Here is an 11,459-nt window from a genome sequence, read left to right on the forward strand (position 1 = left end):
TCTAAGCCTTACCTCTGTAATTTGTGTTCTGCACACCATACCACCCCTGGCTGAAAATTTGCATCATATCAGCTTCCTATATCTTTTTTTCCTATATCTTTTAGTATACTACCTTCTGCTCTCGTACCTTTCATTTCAGGAACAATTGCCAAATCACAATTCAATTAAAAGTTTCTGGGAGATTTATGACACTGCCATAAATGCCAGTGGAACTGCCTGAGCTGCAGCAGGTCATCCAGCTGAACCAGTGAGGAGGTGAGGAAAGCAGCAATAATCATGATAACTCTGTCCTACCATCTTCATCTGGGCATGTGTAACATATATCAAGTCAAGGCATCATTTGTGGCTTGAGAAGGAAAATCAAAAGTGAATATTTAGAATATAAATACTTTATTGCAGTCCAGCTCCTGAAGTTTGAATGACAGGTTTTCTAATGATTCTAGTACCTGGAAAAAGAAAATAAAGCCTACCTCTGAGGTCCTTGGATTAAACAGAAGAAGCTGTAAATTGCCTGGCAATAGATGACATAAATTGGTGCTGCACCATGTGTTGGAGTTGTTAGGTAAAAAATGCTCATTTTCCTCATTAAGAATTCAGCCTTACTGCATAAATATTATAGTCCTGTCTCCTGGATGCTATGATACTTATTTGAATTTGAATATATGGTCTAGTCTTCATACCAATATGATAGAGACAGCCTTTGGAGATTCCTCTTTTTCTTTTGTCCTTCCAAAGAAAAGGAAACCGCAGAGAAAGACAACAGTAAAAGTTGTTACTGGACATTAATAACAATATGAAATATAAACCTCTATTGAGTCAGCTGCTGGATAATTCTCAAGTTATTGACTTGAGGTATATTCTCTCTTTTGAATAATTATTAATAGTATAGACTTTGACAGAATGAGCTGTCAAAATAGAAGATGTTTCACTGGTTTGGAAAGAGAGACTCCAGCTTTGGTTTTTCTGTTTAAAACTTCAGTCTTTTTTTTTTTTTTTTTCAAGGTGAGAAAGTGGCATCAATGACAACTAATACCTAATGTGTCAAGGTTGCCAAGTAACAGGCTTAGATAGGTGTCAGTGAGGCTGTTTCTATGAGAGAAATTCAGTAAGTTACAGTTTCAAGTACTTGGAAATAAACTTACCCTGTCTGTTTGTCTGCCTGCCTCAAACCAATGAAAATTAATGTAGTCAAACAAAGGATAGAGTACGTCTTTAAGACACAAGTCTAATAGTTTGAGTCACTTCTAAATCTTAAAAACAGTGAAATAATTAACATATCCAGTTGCAATTTCCAGAAAAAAATTCCCAATGGAAAAACTACTTGAAAATATAATCTTCTGTGAAGTTACTTGGATTAAAGAGTTACTGTAAGCAAAATTGCTGAATCAATTTTGAAAGATGAGAATCTGATTGAAAGGAATAACAAGGTGATATACGGTCAAATGACCATGGAATTTATTAGGACTAATCACTAATTTTTGACAGTGACTTTCCTGATTCATAATTTACCCTCAGGCTACATTAGGGGAGTTTTGCTGTAGTGGAAAAGACAGTGGTTAATATCTCCACCAATGCTTTTCTTTATGGAAGAAAGTGTTTCAGTATAAAATCTGATGTGAATGTTTGGAAGCACTTTGGAGGATAGGATTAGACTTAATAGCAATCTTGATAGACTAGAGAAGCAGATTTAACTCCATAAATTAAAATTCAATAAGGACTAAAGATGAGCATAAAGTACTATATGCAGGAAATAAGGCAGCAGGTCCTTCCAGCAGACCACTGGCCTCTTGCTGGATGTTGATGAGCAAGAGGATTCCTTTATATTTCTGATAAAGGACATTACAATGAAAGGCAATGTACACTATGTTGGACTCTGTTAAGAGTTTTCTAACTACAAAGAGAGAACTCATGTCTGACCAATATAGCCATGATGGTCTTAGATCCATCCAGTCTTGAACTGCATGGGGAGACCTCAAACTGGATACTGATGAGTGTGCCAGAGCCAACCACCTATGATCTATGCATGAAACAGCTAAATTAGACTAAATAGGTCTTTGCTGTGTATCTGGCTGAGAATGCTCTCTGCATAAAGAACTTACATTCACTGTTGTGCAGGCTTGAATTTTCATGAAATTTAAATTCTTTGAATGCAAAGCCACATTTGGAACTACTGATAGTTTTGCTAGACTATATAAAAATTAAAAATTATGCATACTATCTGAAAAATTCAGGAGACTATGTTTTTTGGAAGGCAGGCTAAAAGCTTATTCCAATGCACTGTGAGTATGCATGTCTGCCTACTGTAAAATGTATCACCAAGGGAATAGAAAAAAGGAAATACCAGAAATAATAAGGTTTAACTGAAATCTAGTAAATTCAACACATATCACCCTCACAAGACACTTGTCTGCATACATCTAACATTGGGATTTTTTTCTTTCTTTTCCCTGAGTTCCTTCTTAACATCTTGCTGGAAATGTTAATCACTGCCCTTTTTGAACATTGCAAATTTCACTCACTTTAAGAAAAATGCATCTAAAATTACATTAATTCATCAGATAAAAAGTACTTTGGAAAAAATATTGTACTATCAAAACTTGTATGGATGAAACCTAAGCTCTCAGGACTTTACCCCATTTTTAAAATGAGAATGACTGTGGTGGAGCACTCCATAGCTTGGTTCAGACCAAGCTATGTGCTGTATGCAAGACATATTCAAGTCTCAATTTGCCTAACTCAGAGAAATGGTACTTTTGAATTTTTTTATGTTTTAGAGCAATTCATTTGTTTGAGTTTCGGGTAATGGTTGGCTTTTTTCATCATTATATTTCCTTCTCTCCATTTTCAATACACATATCTGTAAAGCAGTATAGCTGTAATAAAAACAAAACCAAAACACAAGCCCACACAGGCAAAATCCACCTGGAGACACTTGTATATTTGCATACCTGTCTTCTGATAAATCATTTCTCAGTATTGAGGGAGAGGCATTAAAGAAAAAATAATTTTCATAAATGGGATAAACTAAATTTATCTAGAGCAAGGTTAGTATTACCCCAGTAAATAACTACCTCTCTTGACAGTGCTTGCTTTACCCTTCTGAAGACGGTGGGAACTAGTTCTTTTAGCAGTGAGTGTAACTTAGACCATCACCTGCTGCCTCTTTGTAGTATTCTCTGTTGCTATGATGTTGATCCTGAGGGACTCACAAGAAAGCTTCTAAAAAGTGGCTGTTCTCTTTGACAGTCTCATCATCAAACTCTGGCTTGCCTAAGGTAAAAGCACACCCACCTTGCTCCCCAACCTCCACCATGCTTACCTAATACCAATCACTATCAGAAACAAACAGAAAAAAAGACTCTTTAATCTCCCATTTTTTTATATGTAGCCCAAATACAGTTTTATTAACTTTTTCTGGTACCCCCAACTGATCTCGCTTTTCTGAAAATCTCATTGACAAATGGACAGCTTTGTTTTTCTACTTTCCTGCACTATCAGGCTAGTGGCATTTGTGACATTGACACTGGTCATCCACCCACTCACTCCCCTCCCAGCTAACTAAACTTTTATAAGGGCAAAAAACAGAGAAGTTCATGGGTCAAGATAAAGTCAGCTTGATAAGTGAAGTAAAATGTGTGCACTAACAAAGAAAATTAATGAATTTGCTTGTATTTGGCAGGCAAATGTCCAGGTATTTTGGGGAAAACCCAGCATATGGAAAGTTTACTTGGGAAAATGAAAACCTTTACCACAAATAATCCCCCTTCCTCCTGCTTTCTTTTTATAGAGGAGCACAATGTCACATAGAGTGGCAGGTCCCTTTGGACAGCTTGGGTCAGCTCTCCTGGCTGTGTCCACTGCCAGCTTCTTGCCCACTGCCAGCCTACAGCCTTTGAGGGGGATAGACAAGGAAAATAAAAATACCTTGATGTGCAAGAATTGCTCCTCAACAGCCCCAAAACTGGTTTGTTATCAATCCTGCTTTAGTCAGAAATTCAAAACACAGCACCATACAGGCTGCCATGAAGAAAAAGAACTCCATTACAGCCAAAATCAGTCCAGGGAAGACTTCAGTGTTGTCTATGTTGCTGGAAGATGTCCAGCTTGAAGTTTGAAAGTTCAGAATGAAAGTTCACAACCAAAGTCCAAAACAAAGCTGTGGAAAACTTTGAATTCTATAAAGAGAACTGATACTTCTGCATTAACAATGCCTTTCAAAAAAATCTGATTATTATTACCAATCTTATTTCTTTCAGTGAAAATCCTACCAAAGTTCTTTCTACATTCTTCTAAATTATAGCACCTCAATTTTAAAGTACGGTTCAAGGAAAATATGTATTATATACACATTATTAGTAGTAAAAATACATATAAGGCTAATATATGAAGGAAAATAATGGTTTGATTTTCCAATTTAGCCGTACAAAATGAAAGTATATCTCTTTCAGCAAACTAAAAAATTGCAGAAGACAGTTTATATAAGATTCCACTCTATTTCCATAGATTGAGATGAAAATTTTATGTACTGAACAACACATTTGAAATAATGGTAAAAAATAACTACTCCTGCCTTCTTCAAACATCCAAAAATACATCAAGGGAGCATTTTAACAGAAATAAAGGACTTGTCACTGATGTTTCAAATGCAGTCATAAACTCAATGATTACCTACTATGCTTTCATTCTCATTTCTTAAGAGATTTACAGGAACATCATACCACTGAATAAAGAATGACAATTATTCATTATTTAGCTAATGATAGAAAGAAGTTGTCCTCAGCTCTCATTGATCATCATTTTCCATCAACTTAAAAGTAAAGGCAGCACTTTTCTGGAGAGCATTCAGTATCGTGTCTTATTCAATGTGCACACTAGGTTCACCCCTCAGTGTAGTAGAGTGAACAGTGACCATTCACAGAAACCAACCTACTTAAAAGCACCAGGAAAGGGTGGGGAAAGAAGACAAAGTTTTCTTTCTTATATCTCATTGCCCATGGCTATTCTGTTTCTGATTCAAAAGATGCCAAGATTTCCAAGTCAGTAAGTACGGTACTATGTTCAGCCAGCTGCCTATGGTTGTTTAAATAATCACTTCTAATCAAACCAACCATCCATAACTACTTAAAATACCCACTCAAAACATTATTCTATTCCTATGTATATGTACTTAGACTTGATCATTCCAGACATCATTGTGTTTTGCTTCATACTTACCTGAAAGATAAGGAAATTAGGTGACTTTTCTTTATAGTTCCTACAATAATGGATTGTTTCAGAAAGTAGAGAGTAAATAATTTTGAAACCAGAGATAATTCTCTATACCAAATTCAATTATTTCCCCAATAAAACTGTATCATTTTATTTTTCACAATGCAAAGGAGATACCACAATGCTTAACAACCCTTCTGTGTCAAGTATAAGGTTTTTATTTATGGGGCTCTTTGTCTCTGACCCACATAGTAATAAAACAGTATTTACTGAAAGACATACCATAGCAATCCTGGTGAAGGCTGTCAGTATAAAGGACAACAAAATGTATTGATGAGATAAATAGCTCATTAGAATTTACTTTTCATGTTCAGTGTGTTCAAACAGCTTTCAAATGGCTATAATGCTCTATAGTTGCATATCACAGCTGGACTTTCGAGTCAGCTATTACAGAATCAGAAAGTGATTTGAAAACCATGGCTTCCCATGCCCAACCAAATCCATATTCTCAGTTGTGTCTGCTATTAACTGCTATGTCACTCTAAGTACAGTATTTAATATCAGAAAATGTTCTGCAATCAGTAAACCCTCATGGTTATTCAGAGCCTGAGGTACATACAGCCTCTATGAATAAAGACTAGCACAGCAACTGTCCAGATGGCTGCTCTGTGCCCTGAGAAGAGGATCTATGAGAAGGATTTATCCTTCCCATAATCTCCATGTTGTCCTTAGGGCCTTCAGTGTTCTCATCCTAACGCTGGTATTGCACTAACAGAACAAGGGGAAAAGCTTCAGATGTCACAGAGACTGATTCCTTCTCCTTCCCATGCAGCCTATTTTCTCCACAGCTGATCTGTAGCATTGATCCAATCAGCAGAAAGGTGAAACTTTATTACTTGGCTCCGTAGTGAAATGATGAAGGAGGCATTCTGTAACATTAATATCTGCAGATTGGAAGAACTGGGAAAAGAAAAAAAAAAAGAAAAAAGGGCTGAAGTGCAGGGTTTTCTGCTGAGCTTCCATGTTAGGAGCATTTTGCAGAGCTTGTTCTCCAGCATTACATGTTGAGAGAAACAACTGTAAGGCATCAACAAGTAATCTGCACATCAGCAGGGCAGTTCTTCCCTTAGGTTTTGCTTTTTCAATTATATTAATAAATACAGATCTGAAAATCAACAGGACACCTTCCTCCAGCAAATATTTTGGAATGTGTACAGCAGATGATTGTGGAGTTTTTTCAGCTTTTCCCTAGGTATACTCACCTTCTCATCTGTAGTGTCTATTAATTTTCTTGTGAATTTCCAATATTTTATTTATTTTTTTCTTTCAATTTCTGGGTTTTCTTAGTCTTCTTGTTTGTCACTCAACTGCTTTTATTTATTATATCTCTGTCCTTTTATCAGAAATTGTTTCCTATTTTGCTTTAATTTAGACTCCACTGTTTTATTACTTGATTTTTTTCATTCTCAACAGCCATAAAACCTTGTTTTCACGTTCTACAAAATTCTTTACTTGTATCAAACCCAAACATTCATTCTTAGCCTATCCTCTCTTGAATTCAAGAAAGTTCTAAATTTCTCCACAAATTCATGATTTGAAGACAGGGCAAGGAATTGTCTGCTTGGTGTCCTCTTCTACAGGCAAGCAACCAAATGTTCCAGTATTTGTTTCTAAAATTCTAAAATTCAGATAAATAATAAAAAAATAAAGCAGAGTGGCATCAGAAAATTGCAAACAAATGCATCCAAGGCACCTTCCTGATAATAATCCATTGTGTTTTTTTCCTTTGTTTTTTTTAAAAAATATTGAGGGTGTAAGATTGAAATCAGAAATAAGCAACAAAATTTAAGTTCAGTGTTTGAGTCAGACATCTGAGAGATTTTTGACTTGAAAAATTTTCTAAGTCTCATTTGGGACTCACAACTAATTTCTAGAGAAAATGGGCTGACATTTTGATTAAATGAGGAAAATACATACTTTCTATGGAAAACAATAGTAACTCTTCTTTTTCCTTGGGCTTCAATCAGGTAATAATCAAACTGTGGCATCTTTAGATTTGTAGGTTTGTTTAGAAAAAAAAGCCACACTGAAGTGCTAGAAAGTGCCATGGTAAATCTCACAACACAGGACAGAAAGAAGGACACTTTGAGCTGACTTACAATTTAAATAGTTCAAGGGATATGTTATAATATCAAGTAATGTAGTTTGCTTATTGTGTCAAATTGCCATTTTTATAGATAATGATCATGATACAAAAACACCCCTTTTTTTAATAATACCTCAACAAGGTAATAATCCTCAACAAGGATAAATAATGTTGCATAAATAGAGAAGAAGTGTCTGGCATGTCAAAAACATCCCAAATAAACAAGCAGCATTTAAGTGGTCTTATAGTAAAGATAATTATCTTTGGGTGAAATTCCTATGCATCAATGTATTTTACAAAAAAAATTGTAAAATTATATGAACAAAAAATAAAAACATCTTTGCTAATATCTTTATTAGAAACATTATTTCTGCTGTGCTGCTTCTAAGAAAAAAAACACATGTAGTTGCAATTTAATTTTTCTTGACATAAAAAGATTAAAGCAAAAAATGAAAATAAATTAGACTACAAAATGTTACTGTGAAAAGCACATTGGTAATTTTCCCTTAGTCCTTCTCAAATTTAAGCCTTAACTCTGGTAACAGCTTTTGTAATTGATTGGGATATTATTAAGCAGACTGTGTTGTAAATAGCATAGGATTTTTGTCTCTATTTTTCAAGACAGCTTTTCTCAGACCTTAGGATTCTTGGACACTTTTAAGAGGAGATTAAAAACCTATCTCTCAGGAACAATTTTGATTTAGTGGATCATATCTTTTGATGGAGAAACGGCTTAGACAGCATTTTGAGGTGCCATCCATTTCTATTTTCTAATTTTGTGATCTCCCAGAAAGATATTCTAGTTTGGAAGTAGCCTCTCTCTCGTGTACTCCCTTGGTTTCTTTTGGTATTGTTTGTTAAGGAATTGTATTCTTAAACTCTGTTCTTTTCTGACAGGTAGTGATTGACACATCTATTTTTAAGGTATCAATTGGCTCATGCTGCATTTTTAAGCAATTTCTTCTTTCAGATATTTGCCTCTTTTCAAGAAATTACCTCTGAGATTACCACAGGTCTCTCTCCATTATCCTATTTCTTTCAGTTTTCAGGATAGCACATCAGGAATCAACCAAACTGGTTTCATCTCCATTTGTCATCTGTATGACTTAATTAGTATTTCACTTCTTTATCATTTTGTTTGTTTTGCATTTCCCCTTTGTTATAAGTGTATTTTATCTATTTTCTGGTATTCTAGCACAAAGTTTTTACCGGAAATAATGGGACTGGCTGTTTTTCTTTTTCTTTAGGTGGATTAGGATGACATTCCTATAAAGAAACACAAGATAATTTATATTTTACTCAATTTAATACAGTTCTCAAAGCAGGGGGTAGAGAATGCATCTATTAGGAAAACCTTTGAAACTAAGCTAACATACAGTGCTTCTCCTGAAGTATTCAAATCCATATCAGTAGATCTAGCAATGACACACCCTGTGACATTAAAGAATTGAAAAAAAACCCACACAGATACAGAAAGCTATCTCCATCACAGTAATTCCCTTGGGTTTTGGGTTTTTTTTTTAATGTATCAGTATCATTTTAAGTATAACATAAAATATTTACATTTTGCCATTGTGCGTCTGAGTTAATGGAAATTATCTTTCACGGAGTCCCCTGGGATTTCAGATCTGCAGAAATGATAAGTGAATCATAAAATAAAGTATTTTTCCCACTAAAAGAATTTTTTTCAAACCTTATTGTTCAATGTCAGGGAAAAAGAAAACCAAAGCAACTGCAGCAAAACAATCACAAATACTGCAAATATTCCAAAGTATTTAATGGTCTGACTACCGGCTTCATTTCATTGCATGTGATTTGTAAATAATGCCTAGGATTTATATACTAATGTGGATTTGTTCTGAGGCTCATATTTAGGACTTACCTATAAAGGGACTTTTTTTCCATTTGAATACTTAGCAAGATGTCCTCTGTTGTTCAAAAGGATTCTCTGATAAGGATGTGAGATACTAAAGGTCACTGGGAGGAAGGATGGCAGGAGTGATCTGCAGCCCATTTTCTATGGTTCTGCACAGGAAGCCTACACATAGGCCTGCTATATCTCAGGCATAACTGTGCAATTCCTTGCCCAGAGACTGAATTGTGGAACAGGACCTCATCTTGTCCTGTATGTGATATGTCAGAGGGATTTTCTGATAAAGTACTTTAGAGCCATGGATAGAAATTTTTCTGACTGAAAACATTGTAAATTTGCTTTTTTTCTCAGTATAAGCAGGTATTAAAAAGGATTCTACTGTTAATGTTTGATTTCTGGTATAGAATTGTGCTTGGTGCTTCTTAACAAGAAGTCTGTCCTAAATGGATTTCCTGAAAGTAATTAGCAACTTTAAGCAGCCATCCTAAAGGAAGGCAATCATAAACCAGTTCCTAGTGTGGTCACAATTCCCCCTCACAAGAGACTCACGGAGTTCTAATACCACACTGGAAATACTGTTCTTTTATAATGAGCAGATTTAACTTTTTACTTCTATTCAGAAATATGGATCGGGTCTGTGGTTCAATTATACAAGTGCAATGCCACAGCAGGTTCCTTTACCTCTTTCTTTAAGGCCTGCACTTGCTTCTACAAGTGCTTCAGCACTCTGCTTTATTCATAGTGTTGATGTAGTCACTTTCAGGATAGACTTTAATTGCCAGCACTGCTTAACTTCTCAAGTCTCAAAGCACTTCAAGAGCAGATGGTATCGGAATTCGACTTTCACAGAAGTACTCTTGCCCTTTTTTAACTTGCATCTTCTAATCCTGAGTTGTTTTAAGCATAAATTGTTCTTCCTGAAAAATTAAAATCATAGAAAATAAGATTTCCTCTGTCAATGAGACATGTATTATAAAAGATTATTAGAAGATTTACTAGAATAATGTAATGCATATAACATTGGTCTGATTAATGATTAAAAGAGCAATTTGAAACACTTCGGGTTCTTTATCAAACTGACACCTCATGCATTAAGTGTGGGTCAGTTCTTTAAAACTGTCTTGGGACTAATTTGTATTTAAATGTGTTCATGTTGATTTTGAAACACCTCTAAAACACAGGAAATTAAAATATTAACGAAATGTGTGAAAACAATGATTAAGAATTGAACTGTTAGGAAAGATTTCCTCAGTCAAAGATAGGGCTTTCAGAAAGACCTGTTAACATGGGATAATTATTCCTAGCTATTGATAAGTATAGAGTGAATTATTGAAGAGATTAATGGTCTAGTACTTTTTCTTAAAGTCTATTAACTACTATATTAATGCTCTTTCCACTGCACTAATATTAACTAGTCAGATTGTCAGTCCTGGTGTATATTAATTCTTGGCATGCTCATGTTTAGGGATGAGGTCCTTAGGAAGGGGGAGACAAAAGAGATTATGATTATTCTTACAAAATGAAAAAATAATCAAAAATTATTCTTATTTTCAATATTGTCATATCTAACTGCTTAGTAGTGTCTGCAGCAGAATAACCTACACGTGTTGTTTATCTCATTAACAAAGTTTGGAGTTTACATCTTACAAACAGTTCTAATATATTGATTTTTTAAACTTAAAAGGTGATGGCAACTGCATGCATTTATAGCTATTTAATGTAGTTCAAATACAAATATGTAACACCTACCTAAGCACATTTAGGAATTACATAGGTGATTATCTTCTTTGTGATTGATTTTCTTTGTGATCTTGTCTGGTAGCTACCTAAGATTTGAAAAATGTTCAAAACAGTGCTTTTGTGTTTGACTCTACCTTGCTTTCCTTGATCTTCAAATAGTATTTAGTGTTCTTCCTCACTGTCTAAAACTGGATATTTTGTGAAACATAGGGTTATGCAATTGGTCACCTATCCAGGACAGGATTCTGTGGTCATTTTAGGCTCAGAAAAGTTTGGAGCCATTGTTTCTTTGTAAGGTAAAAAAAAAAAAAAAAAAAATTAAAAAAAAAATCATCTCTAAGCCAATAATATTAGACTAAATTAAATTAAAAGTATAGAAAATTCTCCTGTGGAAGAGTTCCCATAAACTTACTTCTGTAAGTTTATGGGAAAGATAAAACACAAAGAGGAGTTAAAGAAAAGAGGACTAAATTAGAGAAATAAAAAACTTTC

General features: G+C 34.7%; 1 long non-coding RNA gene across 1 annotated transcript; it reads right to left on the reverse strand.

Annotated features, from left to right (window-relative positions):
* Window positions 1-5,406: 5,406 nt before the first annotated feature.
* Window positions 5,407-11,058, reverse strand: LOC111928361 (uncharacterized). Its single transcript, XR_015286689.1, has 4 exons — window positions 10,977-11,058; window positions 9,909-10,144; window positions 8,564-8,620; window positions 5,407-6,168 (listed from the first exon to the last, which is right to left on the reverse strand). It is a non-coding gene; the product is annotated as an uncharacterized LOC111928361 (long non-coding RNA).
* Between the last annotated feature and the right edge of the window lie 401 nt (window positions 11,059-11,459).

This window comes from Cyanistes caeruleus, chromosome 5 (assembly GCF_971803275.1).
Source record: "Cyanistes caeruleus chromosome 5, bCyaCae1.hap1.1, whole genome shotgun sequence".
Taxonomy (NCBI): Eukaryota; Metazoa; Chordata; class Aves; order Passeriformes; family Paridae; genus Cyanistes; species Cyanistes caeruleus.